This window comes from Budorcas taxicolor, chromosome Y (assembly GCF_023091745.1).
Source record: "Budorcas taxicolor isolate Tak-1 chromosome Y, Takin1.1, whole genome shotgun sequence".
Lineage (NCBI taxonomy): Eukaryota > Metazoa > Chordata > Mammalia > Artiodactyla > Bovidae > Budorcas > Budorcas taxicolor.
This window is the reverse complement of record NC_068936.1, coordinates 4815082-4828720: the sequence shown is the minus strand read 5'-3', so window position 1 is coordinate 4828720 and position 13639 is coordinate 4815082. Positions and strand designations below refer to the sequence as shown.

At 38.9% G+C, this 13639-nt stretch overlaps 1 pseudogene; it reads right to left on the bottom strand.

Moving 5' to 3' along the window:
* Nucleotides 1–8499: 8499 nt before the first annotated feature.
* LOC128070934 (40S ribosomal protein SA-like) lies at nt 8500–9361 on the bottom strand (annotated as a pseudogene).
* Between the last annotated feature and the right edge of the window lie 4278 nt (nt 9362–13639).

Genomic DNA, 13639 nt, shown 5'->3' with positions numbered 1-13639 from the left:
GTTGTCCTGTGGAATTTGCTTGGTGCTCAAATGTTCTTTTGATGAATTTATGGTGGAGAAAGTGTTTCCCCATCCTATTCCTCTGCCATCTTAGGACTGCCTCCTGTGGGTCGTTTTAAAAATATTTATTTGGCTGCCTCAGGTCTTAGTCCTGACATGGGGGATCTTTGGTTGCAGGATGGAGAATCTTGGTTGCAGCATGTGGGATCTAGTTCCGTGACCAAGGCCTCAACCCAGGCCCTATGCACTGGAAGGTCAAAGTCTTAGCCACAGGACAACCAGGTAAGTCCCTGACTTCTTTTTTTCTTTTCTATGTATTTCACTGAAGTATAGTTGATTTACAGTGTTTCAGGTACACAACAATGTGTATGACTATGATTAGTCATACATAGACATATATATTATTTTTGAAATTATTTTCCATTATAGGTTACTACAAGATATTGACTATCCTGACTTCTTTATATATTTTTGGTATTAACTGCTCAAAGTCTTAAGTGCAGGAGCTTCTGACCTCATGAAGTCGGGGTGTATAACTCTTCCGTTGTGGATGTGTTGCCAATCTGGAAGCTTCCTAAACTTTGTAATATTGAGATATTATGGAAGCTTCCACACATAGACATGGTTGATTATTAACTATGTTTCTACACCCTCTCCCTTCTCTGGATAATAGAGTAGGGCAGAAAGTTGCAAACTTCTGGTCATTCTGATCTTTCTGTGATTACCAGCCCCCATACAGGTCCCATGCAAGGGCCCACCCACAGTCATCTTAGTAGAACAAAACATGCTCCTGGGGCTCTTACTACTTAGGAATTTACAGTTTTGTTGCCCTGTGTCAGGGATGAAGTCTAAGAAATATTGGAATAAGAGAAGGTCCTAGATGATTCCTTATCACTTATGAATTTATAAGGGTGTTAGGAGCTCTGATGAAAATGGGGACAAAGACCAGTATATATGAATATTCCTTACTATTTCATATGTATAGAAATAATATTTCCTGGAATTTTACTGAATCTGTTTATAGACCAACCTTTTTTCTTTTTTCTTTCCTCTGGTGGAGTCTTTTGGGTTTCTATAAGTAGTGTCATGTCATCTGCAAATAGTGACAGTTTTACTTCTTTCTTTCTGATTTGAATGTTTTCTTTTTGTTTTTCTTGTCTAATTACTGTGGTTAGGACTCCCAAGACTATTGGGTTGGTTAAAAAAAAAAAAATGCAAACAAATACTTTTTGGCCAACCCAATATGTTGAATAAATATAGTGAGAATGGGCATCCTAGCATGTGTTTACTCTACATATGTGTTCCTGATCTTAAAGGAAATGCTTTCAGCTTCTCATTGTTAAGTATGATGTTAGTGGTGGGGATGTCATATATATGGTCTTTACTATGTTGATGTACACTCCTTCTATATTATATTGTTGAAAATTTGTTTTCTAAATCATAAATAGATGCTGAATTTTGTCAAGTGAAATTTTTCTGCATCTATTCAGATGCCCATATGGTTTTTAGTCCTTACATCTGTTGACTTGTGGATATTGAGCCAACCTTGCCTCTCTGGAATAAGTTCTACTTTATTAACAATTTTTCTCTTTTAAATGTATTTTTGGATTTGGTTTGATAATATTTTGACGAGAATTTTTGCATCAGGGATATTTGCCTATAGTTTTCATTTCTTGTAGTATTCTTGTTTGGTTTTTGTAGCAGGGTAATGCTTGCCTAACAAAATGAGTGTGGAAGAATTTTCTCCTCTTTTGTTCTTTGGAAGAGTTCGAGAAGGATTGGTATTAACTCCTCTTTAAATATTTGGAACAATTCATCAATGAAGCTATAAGGTACTAGACTTTTGGTTTTGGGGAGGTTTTGTTTACTGATTCAATCTTCTAATTAGTAATCAGTCTGTTTAGATTTTCTATGACTTCATGATTCAGTCTTGGTAGTTTGTTTCTAGAAATTTATCTATTTATTCTAAGTTATCTAATTTGTTGGTGTGTAATTGTTAATAAGTAGTGTTTTATGATCTGTTGTAGTGTCTTTCCTTTCTAAGTTTAATTTGTGTTCTTTGTGATTTAAAGATTTGTCACATTTGATCATAAAAAGAAAAAAAATACACAACTATTAGTTTCCTTAATCTTTTCTATTTCCTTTTTAGTCTTTATTTTACTTATTTCTACTCTAATCTATTTTTTTCCTTCCTTCTGCTATTGGAATTCATTTTTTCCTTCTTTTTCTACTTCCTGGAATTTTAATATTAGTTGTGTTTTTTTTGAGATTTTTCTTGCTTTTTGATGTAAGCTTTTTCCGCTATGACCTTTCATCTTAGAACTGCTTTTACTGTATCTTGTAAATTTTCATTTGTCTCATGGAACATTTACATTTCTTCCTTGACCTATTGATTGTTCAGTAGCATGTGTTTACTTTCCACATATTTCTATTTTTTTTTCAGCTTTTTCTTTGTGTAATTGTAGTTACACACAGTTTTATACTATTATTGTAGTTTTAAATCATTGTGGTCTAAAAAGATGCTTTATATGATTTCAATCTCCTTAAACTATTAAGATTTGTTTCATGGACTAACATATGATCTGTTATGGAGAATGTTACAGGTCCAGTTGAGAACAATCTGTAATATGTTTCTTTTTTGAGGGAATATTTTATAAACGTCTGCTAAGTCTGTCTTTGGCATTAGTGGTTGGGGCATAGACCTGGATTACTGTGATAGTGAATTGTTTGCCTTGTAAATGAACATAGATCATTCTGTCATTTTTGAGATTGCCCCCAAGTACTGCATTTCAGACACTTTTGTTGACTATGAGGGCTACTCCATTTCTTCTAAATGATTCTTGTCCACAGTAGTAGATATAATGGTCATCTGAATTAAATTCAACCATTCCAGTCCATCTTATTTCACTGATTTCTAAAATCAGTTTTTAGAAATGATGTTTCTAAAAACATCATTTGATGTTCACTCTTACCATCTCCTGTTTGACCACTTCCAATTTACCTTGATTCAGGGACCTAACATTCCATGTTCCTTTTCAATATTGTTCTTTACAGCATCAGACTTTACTTCTATCACCAGTCACATCCACAGCTGGGTATTGTTTTCACTTTGGCTCAGCCTCTCCATTCCTTCAGGAACTATTTCTCCACTCTTTTCTACTTGCATATTGGGCACCTACCGACCTGAGGAGTTCATCTTTCAGTGTCATATATATATATATATATATATATATATATATATATATATATATATATATTCCTTTTCATGCTGTTCATGGGTATGGAACCAGACATCGAGAAATTGATTCAAAACTGGAAAAGAGTACATCAAGGCTGTACATTGTCACCTTGATTATTTAACTTATATGAAGAATACACCATTTGAAATACCAGGCTGCCTGAAGCAGAGGCTGGAGCCAAGATTGCAGAGAGAAATATCAATAACATCTGGAGTTGTAACACAATGTACAACTCCTATGGCTGAAAGCAAAGATGAACTAAAGAGCCTCTTGGTGAAGGTGAAAGAGGAGAACGAAAAAGCTGACTTAAAACTCAATATTCGAATCTGGTCCCATTACTTCATGGCAAATAGATGGGGAAACAATGGAAAGAATGACAGACTTTATTTTCTTGGGCCCCAAAATCACTGCAGTTGGTAAGGGCAGCCATGAAATTAAAATGTGCTTGCTCCTTGGAAGAAAAGCTATGACAAACCTAGACATTATTAAAAAGTAGAGACATTACATTGCTGACAAAGTCCGTCTAGTCAAAGCTATGGTTTTTCCAGTTGTCATGTATAGATATGAGAGTTGTACTGTAATGAAGGCTTAGCATCAAAGAATTGATGCTTTTGAACTCTGATGTTGGAGAAGACTCTTGATAGTCCCTTGGGCTGCAAGCAGATCCAACCAGTCAATCCTAAAGGAAATCAGTCCTGAATATTTATTGGAAGGACTGATGCTAAAGCTGAAGCTTCAATAATTGGCCACCTGATGTGAAGAAGTGACATTAGAAAAGACCCTGATGCTGGGAAAGATTGAAGACAGGAGAAGAAGGGGATGGCAGAGGATAAGATGGTTGGATGGCACCATCAACTCAATGGACATGAGTCTGAGTAAGCTCTGGGAGTTGGTGAAGGACAGGGAAGCCTGGCATACTGCAGTCCATGAGGTCGCCAAGTGTCGGACCTCACTGAGCAACTGATTTATGACAAAGTCAGTCTGGTCTAACATGTCGTTTAAGGCCAACATTTCTTTATTGATTTTGTTTCTGGATGATCTAGTCATTTATGAAACTGGAATATTAAAGTATCCTCATTATTGCATTTTTATCTGTTTTTCCTTTGGGTCTGTTAGCATTTGTTTTGTATAAATAGGCGCTCCTATATTGGATGCAAAAATATTTGCAAATGTTATATCCTTTAGTTGGATTGAACCCTTTATCATTATGCAAACCCCTTCTTTGTTGCTTTTTGCAGTCTTTGTCGTAAACTATTTTGTCTGATAAAAGTGTAGCTAACCCAGGTTTCTTTTGATTTCCTTTTCCATGGGATATCTTTTCCTATCTTTTAATGTTCATTCTGTGTGTGTTTACATCTGAAGTGAATCTCTTGAAGGGAGCATATATATATATAAAATATAAAAATATATAAAATATATATATAAATTATAAATATATAAATATTATAAATATATAAAATTATAAATATATATAAATATATAATATAAAATATAATATATATAATATAAAAATATATAAAATATATTATAAATTTATAAATATTATAAATATATTAAATTATAAATATATAAAATTATAAATATATATATAAATTATATACATATATAATATATATGTATATAAATATATATTTTTATATATTTTATATGTTTATATAAAATATATAAAAATATATATATATTTTTTTTCATTCAGTCACTCCAATTTGAGAATTTAGTCTATTAACATTTAAAGTAATTATTGATGGGCATTTACTTGCTGCCATTTTGTTACTTGTTTTCTGGATATTTTGTAATTCCTTTGTTCCTTCTCTTGCTCTTCATTTGTGATTTGATGATTTTCAGTAGCAGTATCTTAGATTCCTTTCTCTTTATCTTTTTTATCTACTATAAGTTTTTTGCTTTATGATTATCAAACTTACATAAAACAATTAATATTTATAATAGTTTAAGTTGATAATAATTAAGCTTGAATTCATTTTATAGATATACATTTTTACTTTCCCACCATGTTTTACATTTTTGGCGTCACAATTTGCATATTTTTATATCATGTATTCTTTAACAAATCATGGGTAATTATAGTTAGTTTTCTACGTTTATCTTTTTTGTCTTCTTGTTAGCTTTGTAAGTGCTTAATCCACCACATTTACAATGTTAAATTATTCTGAATTTTACTATATATATGTACAGTTCAATCCAACTATAAAGTGAGGTTTATAATTTCATATGTTTTCCTGTTACTAATTATTGCATTTTTCTTCAATGTAAAGAAGTCTTGTTAATGTTTCTTATAATATAGGTTTAGTGGTTATGATCTCATTTATATTTTCCTTGTCTTGAAATCTCTTCAGTTCTGAGGAACAACTTTGTTGTGGAGAGTATTCTTGGTTGCAGGTTTTTGTTTTTGTTTTTGTTTTTGTTTTAGCCCTTTAATTATATGATGCCTGTCACTTCTGAACTGTAAAGTTTCTGCAAAGTTATTTTCTACTGATAATAAGATTATCTACTGATAATCTCAATGTAGTTTCCCTTGAACATAAGTTATATTTCTCTTTACTCTTTTAAGATCCTCTTCTTGTCTTTAACTCTTGACAGTTTAATTGTAATGTAATCTGGTGTGGGTCTCTTTAGGCTTATCTTTGGAACTCTCTTGGCTTCCTTGATCTGGATGCCTATTTCCTTTCCCAAGTTATTGAAGTTTTCAGCCATTATATCTTCAAAGATACCTTCTGGCCCTTTCTCTCTCATTTCTTCTCTGAAATTCCTTGAATCTGAATGTTGGTCCACTGGATATTGTCTCATATGCCACCTTCACCCTTTTTCATTATTTTTTCTTTCTTCTGCTCTGATTAGGTGGGTTCCAATTGCCCTGTATTACAGTTTGCTGATCCTTTCTTCTGTATTCTTCAGTACAGTTACTGTGTTCTTTAGTTCTGTGATTCCTTTTAGTGTTTTCTTATATTTTCCATCTCTGCTAAAATTCTGACTTTGTTCATTCATTCTTCTCCTAAGCATTGATGAATGTCTTTATAATCATTATTTTGAACTCTTATCAGGTAAATCACTTATCTCTGTGTCATTAAGATCTTTTATGAGCTTTTATTTCGTTTGTTAATTTGGAACACATTACTCCATTTCCCTGACTCTCTGTGATCGTTTCTATGAATTAGATAAAGGCCACTTTTTCAGTCTTGAAGGTGTGACCTTGTGTAGGAGATGAAGCTTATTATTCAACTCTGCCCTAGCTCTTGGCTGTGTCTCAAACATTTGTGATTGTCCAGACTGTCTATTCTTAGTGGCTCCCAGGAGCTGAGGCTGTACCAAGACTTGTCACTGTCCCAAAGGGAAGGATCCTGGTCAGTATCTAGATGCAGGCTGATTGAAAGCCAGACTCTTTGGCAGCAGCATTTAAAGTATATAAATGCATTTGTTTTGGAGAAGGTTCTTTTTCACTGAGCCCTGTGTAGTAGCCAGTGAAGAATTCTTTCTTTCTTTGCTGCCATCCCGTTGAAGCTATAAGCACAAGCCCCACTGGGTACTGGAGCCAGCTATCAAAGAATGTGTTCTCTGGGCAACAAACACAAAAGCTAGGCAAGAATACATGGAAGAACTGTACAAAAAAGATCTTCACGACCAGATAATCATGATGATGTGGTCACTAATCTAGAGCCAGACATCTTGGAATGTGTAGTCAAGTGGGCCTTGGAAGGCATCACTACTAACAAAGCTAATGGAGCTGATGGAATTCCAGCTGAGCTATTTCAAATTCTGAAAGATGATGCTGTGAAAGTGCTGCACTCAATATGCCAGCACATTTGGAAAACTCAGCAGTGGCCACAGGACTGGAAAAGGTCAGTTTTCATTCCAATTCCAAAGAAAGGCAATGCAAAAGAATGCTCAAACTATCACACAATTGCACTCATCTCACACACTAGTAAAGTAATGCTCAAAATTCTCTAAGCCAGGCTTCAGCAATACGTGAACCATGAACTCCGTGATGTTCAAGCTGGTTTTAGAGAAAGCAGAAGAACCAGAGATCAAATTGCCAACATTGGCTGGATCATGGAAAAAGCAAGAGAGTTCCAGAAAAAATATCTATTTCTGCTTTATTAACTATGCCAAAGCCTTTGACTGTGTGGATCACAATCAACTGTGGAAAATTCTGAAAGAGAAGGGAATACCAGACCACCTGACCTGCCTCTTGAGAAATCTGTATGCAGGTCAGGAAGCAACAGTTAGAACTGGACATGGAACAACAGACTAGTTCCAAATAGGAAAAGGAGTATGTCAAGGCTGTATATTGCACCCTGCTTATTTAACTTATATGCAGAGTACATCATGAGAAACGCTGGACTGGAAGAAACACAAGCTGGAATCAAGACTGCTGGGAGAAATATCAATAACCTCAGATATGCAAATGACACCACCCTTATGGCAGAAAATGAAGAAGAGCTTAAAAGTCTCTTCAAAGTGAAAGAGGAGAGTGAAAATTTGGCTTAAAGCTCAACATTCAGAAAACTAAGATCATAGCATCCGGTCCCATCACTTCATGGGAAATAGATGGGGAAACAGTAGAAACAAGGTCAGACTTTATTTTTGGGGGCTCTAAAATCACTGAAGATGGTGACTGCAACCATGAAATTAAAAGATACTTACTCCTTGGAAGAAAAGATATGACCAACCCAGATAATATATTCAAAAGCAGAGACATTACTTTGCCGACTAAGGTCCGCCTAGTCAAGGCTTTGGTTTTTCCTGTGGTCATGTATGTATGTGAGAGTTGGACTGTGAAGAAGGCTGAGCACCTAAGAATTGATGCTTTTGAACTGTGTTGTTGAGAAGACTCTTGAGGGTTCCTTGGACTGCAAGGAGATCCAAACAGTCCATTCTGAAGGAGATCAACCCTGGGATTTCTTAGGAAGGAATGATGCTCAAGCTGAAGCTCCAGTACTTTGGCCACCTCATGCGAAGAGTTGACTCATTGGAAAAGACTCTGATGCTGGGAGAGATTGAGGCCAGGAGGAGAAGGAGACGACTAAGGATGAGATGGCTGGATGGCATCACGGAATCGATGGACGTGAGTCTGAGTGAACTTCGGGAGATGGTGATCGACAGGGAGGCCTGGCGTACTGCAATTTGTGGGGTTGCAGAGAGTCGGACATGACTGAGCGAATGAACTGAACTGAACTTAGGCATGTACGCAATCTCTTCTATTATTTTCTTTCACAACAGTTTATTTTGTCAACCTATTTCCATCTTACAAGTTTGTAAATGAGCTTAAGACCACTGCTGCCCATCCAGTGTCCTGAGCAGTGGGAGTTTCAGGCCAGTCTTCAGTGGCAGGTTGGAATCCTCCAGTCTCAAATGGGGAACTGCTGAGTAGGCTCTGAGGTCACCAGCAAGCCTTCAGACCAGTCTGCCACCTCAGGGTGAACAGCAGTGAACTCCACAGCTGGAGTGGTCTATTCTCCCTGAAATTCCTCCTTGGTTACAGCCTTCTCAGCTGTTACCTGGTCTTCCTTTTCAGTTTCTTCAGGATCTCTGTAGAAGTAGAGATCAGGCATGACCTCCCATGGGTGTTCACTGGGGATTGTGCCATGCATGTGCAGAACTTTCCAGGTGAGCGCCCCCCACATCAGACCTACTGTGTGAGTTACCTGATTGTTGCATGGGACAGCAGTGTCCACATAGCACAGAGGAGAGTCTGTTACACAGAACAATGATAGGCAGGTTAATGTAGAGCCTCTCACAGAGACTGATAGTCAGCCCTGAAACCAGTGAGCACTAGATGTCTTTGCTCCTGGAAAACCATTAGGATCTGGATAGGGAAGGTGCCCAGAGTGAGTGACCAGCAATAGGAGTGGTTCCAGTGGCTGTAATAAACTTCCTGAAGGATGTGACACTGATATCAGCTGAGTTTTTATTGACAACATTGGCACAAGCTGCCAATAAAAGCTTCTCTGAAGTTCCCTTCAGATTTATGATGCCATCACTTTTCCTTTTGTAGATGTACTGTTCCATTTGGAAGTTGAGGTTGATGCCACCTAAGTGGGTTCTTCCAGGAATTTGAGGATATCCTCCTCCTTCATTTGCAGTACATCAAGAGTTCCAGGTACCATGAGAGTTTCCCTTTAAGTTATGCTGGGAATCCAGAACAATTCCAGATGGACCCTGTCTGGATAGCACAGAAAAGACACAATTTCCACTCTTGGAGACAGCAATGACCTCAAGTGGGGAAAGGAGCAGGCTTGAAGATGGCAACCACCAGCCTCCTTGGTCTCTGGAAAGAATTGCACTCAACCCCACAATGTGTGTGTGCTTAGTTGTATCCAACTCTTTGCAACCCTATGGACTGTAGCCCATCAGCCTCCTCTGTCCATGGAATATTCCAGGCAAGAATATTGGAGTGGACTGCCATTTCCTCCTAACAGGGGAACCTTCCCAACTCATGGAACAAAACTGCTTCTCTTGGGTCTCCGGAATTCGTAGGCAGATTTTTTTTTTTTTTTTTTTTTTTCCTTTTCCCCCACTAGAGCTGCCTGGGAAGCCCCGAGATACAAGTTTAATTAGGACTCTGCTCTTAAAGCTAGAGGTGCGAAAGACAATCAATAGTCCCCTTTCAAAGAAATAAGGTGGTTAGTTTCACTCTGCTGGGTCTGCTCTGTATCCTGGTGACAGCTGGCCAAGAACTGTCCCTCTGTTTGTCCCAGTCCCCTGAGACATACAAATGCAAGCCCCCCAGGGTGTCCAGGGACATCTCTGGGGGTCAGCCACAGAAACCAGAGCACCAGATATGAAAACCAGGAAACCACATGCAAAAACTGGGTTACCAGATATGTACAGCTCCTCTCTGGGAGGTACATTCCCTCTGGAACATGGCAGAGGACAGTGTGGGGATGGTGCCTGCCCTCTAGGCCCTTGAGAAGGATTACAGTCTCCAGAGACATGTTGTTAAGAGCCTGCCCCTCAGGCTTTAGCTGTGGAGATAAGCTGACAGCCCTTGGTCTGCTGTCTTTGCTGTGTTTTTTAAAACCCTTTCTCCATTTGTTACAGCCCTGTGGGACCCATAAGCATCAGCCTGTGTGCCAGGAGAGCCAGGCAATCGAGAGGTGTCTCCCGGGTGGCAGCTGAAAAAACTGGGTTGTCAGATGAGGGTTCAAGTTCAATAGTGGCAGCGTGGAGTGAGGCAGAGGGCGAAGATGGCCCCGGCTGGCCTGCACAGAGGGCTGTCTGAATACCAGGGGGTGTCAAGATAGAGGCCGGCCCCTCAGGCTGATGCTTCAAGATCAACAAGCCTCTCACAGAAAGTCTGGGCTCCTTTCAGCCACTGCCTCTGCACCCTGGGAGCAAGTTCATGCTGACCTTCAAGAGCTGTTTCCCATATCATGACAGCCTCATGTATCTTGTAGACAGCTCCAGAGACTTTCATAGTTAGGTGTTTTGAAGGCTCATTTTCCAAGCTCAAGTCTTGAAAGTAGGGGTGCCAGATGTGGGTTTAGACCCTTTACTTCTCAGGGAGCAGCTTTGGGATGGGAGTTCCCTCCCAGTTGTGGGTCTCCATGCTGAGCGTGAGGTGTGTGTTTAAACTGTTTCTCAGCTTCTCATACCTACTTTGATGTGATTTTTTTCTCACTCACCCAATGTACTAGACGTTATTTAGACAATTATGAGGTCTTTGCTTCCCCCCCCCAGAGGAAATAATTCCATATATAGCAACAGACTGTGTGTCTATGGTAGGAGGCAAGTTCAAGATCCTACTATGTGACCATCTTGAACAAGAGCTTCAAAATTAAAAATCTTTGTTTTTCATAGGATACTATCAAGAAAGTGAAAAGACCACCCACAGAATGGAAGAAAATATTTGCAAATCATATGTTTGATAGGAAACTTGTATCCAGAAAAGAGAAATAATTCCCAGAATTCAATAGTAAAAAATGAGTAACCTAATTAAAAATAGGCAAAGGATTTAAATAGACTATTTTACAGTAGAAAAAATAAACAAATGGATAATAGGCACTTGATGTTCAATGTCATTCTGGAAACATGGATCAGACTGCAATGAGAGGCCACTTTGTTCCCACTCAGATATGCATAAAAATACATAAAATACTGGCAAGGATATGGAGAAGCTGGAATTTTCATTGCTGGTGGGAATGTGAAATGGTGCAGTTACTTTGGAAGACAGTTTTGCAGTCCCTCAAAAAGTTAAATATAAAGGATTGCCTATGGCTCAGAAATTCTACTCCTTGATATATCTGCACAAGATTTGAAAACAGGTACTAAAACAAACACTTGTACATGAATGTTTGGAATAACATTATTTATAAGAGACCAAAAGTGATAATAACTCATCAATAGATGAATGCATAAAGAAATGTAGCCCATTCATATAGTTCAGCAATACAAAGGATGAATCCCTGATACATACTATAAAGTGGATGAATCTTGAAAACCTTATGCTAAGTGAAAGAAGCTAAACATGGAAGGTCATATGCTGTATGACTCCTTCTTATGAAATATCCAGAGTAGGTAAATCTAGGAACATAAAGAGGAGAGCTGGTTTACAGGAGCTGAGGTGAGGTAGGTTGCAGACGAGGAACTGCTACCTGAATGAGGGGCTTTATTTTGGGGTGATGACAGTGTTTTGAAACTCAACAGAGGTGGGCATGGTTGCATAGCATTGTGAATGGATTAAGTGACACTGAACTGTTCACTTTCAAAAGGTTAGTTTGACCTCATATAGATTTTATCTCAATAAGAACACTTAAGATAGTGATTGCCTGCAGAGCATATAGTGACCAAAGTGAGTCTCTGAGGGATTTTGGATTGCTGGTGATGCTGTTTGTTAATAAGGGTGTAGAATATACAAGTGAATTCAGAATGTGAAAATTAATTGAGCTGCATACTCACCATCTGACATTTTGCTGTATATGTATTATAGATCTATAAAAATCTAAAATGGAAAAAAAAAAAAAAAAAGATGCCCCAGACAGTGCTTGGGGCCTCAGATAGGTCAATAGCCCCGCACTGCACTCCTGGACCTGCTCTCTCACTGCTTTGCAAGCATGATTTGGGGAGGGAGGCAGGCATGGCTCCTTCTTCTCCTTCTTCAGTAGCTGATGTGATTCTCAAGAGGGTTTCCTTGCTTCCACTGGAGACATCACACCACAATTCAGTCCTCAAACGGGACCCAGTTGTCAAATCCAAATGAAAATGCCCCAGACAATGCACTGAAGAAGGATTTTATGAGAAAAACACATGGAAAATGGTCTTTAACCTTTAGTATTTCAAATATTATTTCTGCCTTGTTTATTAAACACCATGCTAACTGATCAGATATCCTCTTAAATTCTATTTATGGCAGTTCATAGAATGTTTTCTCCAGTTGCTTGTGGCATGAACTCAGGCCAAGTCCTATTCAGACTGGGGTCCCTCGAACCTTAGGAGGATATTCTATCTGCATTTGTACCACAGCCCCTCATGTCAAGGACCCTGAGAAGGAGCCATGGGACCCACAGGCTCCCAGCTCTCAGAACAGAAAGTGCTCATGGAGAGCACATCCTGTGAATGGGACCTCTGCCCTGCTCCCTGGGTTCTGGCCCCTAAGATCTCCTCCAGACCCTCAGAAAGCCAGTCTCATCCTGTCTTAAGGCCTATGCTTGCAATGTCTCCCCTGCCCCCACCTCTGATATAATAACTCCTTCTGCTTCAGGAAGTAGCTAAACCTCCACCCTGCAGACGCCCCCCACCCCACCCTGATCTGCTTTCTTTTATCAGGAAAGACACTCAAACCTGGAAATGACTGCCATGAAGAAGAGATATTTTTATACCAAAGTTCACTAGAAGCAAAAAGTGCTAAGCATTGCAAGGGCACAAACGGAAGACCGTTTGGTCAGGAGGTAGGGGAACATGGGGAGATGTGAGCACAACCTTTATTTATGGCTCTGTGGGAAGAAGAGGGCAAGGCTTGGTTAGCAGCCTCCACGTGTGCTGGTTTGGATCATTCAGGGGACTCGGTGTGAGGGGCCCTATTCGTGTGGTCTAGGAGTCCTTGGAGAAGGGGATGGGAATCCTGATTGGAGTCACATAGAGGAGCTGGTCAGTAGGGTGGGCTCTGGGTTGGCTGCTTTGCATTTTGAAAGTTTGCTCCTGTGATAAGTTAACTCTCCCTGGGGACTGGCAGTCCCTCCAGTGTTTGCTGGGAAAGAGGAAAGGCAAAAGAAGAAGGGTTGGCAGAGAATGAGATAGCTAGATAACACCACTGACTCATTGGACATGAGTTTGAGCAGGCTCTGGGAGATGGTGAAGGACAGGGAAGCCTGGTGTGGTGCAGCCCATGGGGTTGCAAAGAGCTGGACATGACTGAGTGACTGAACAAAAGCAATCAGTTATTCATC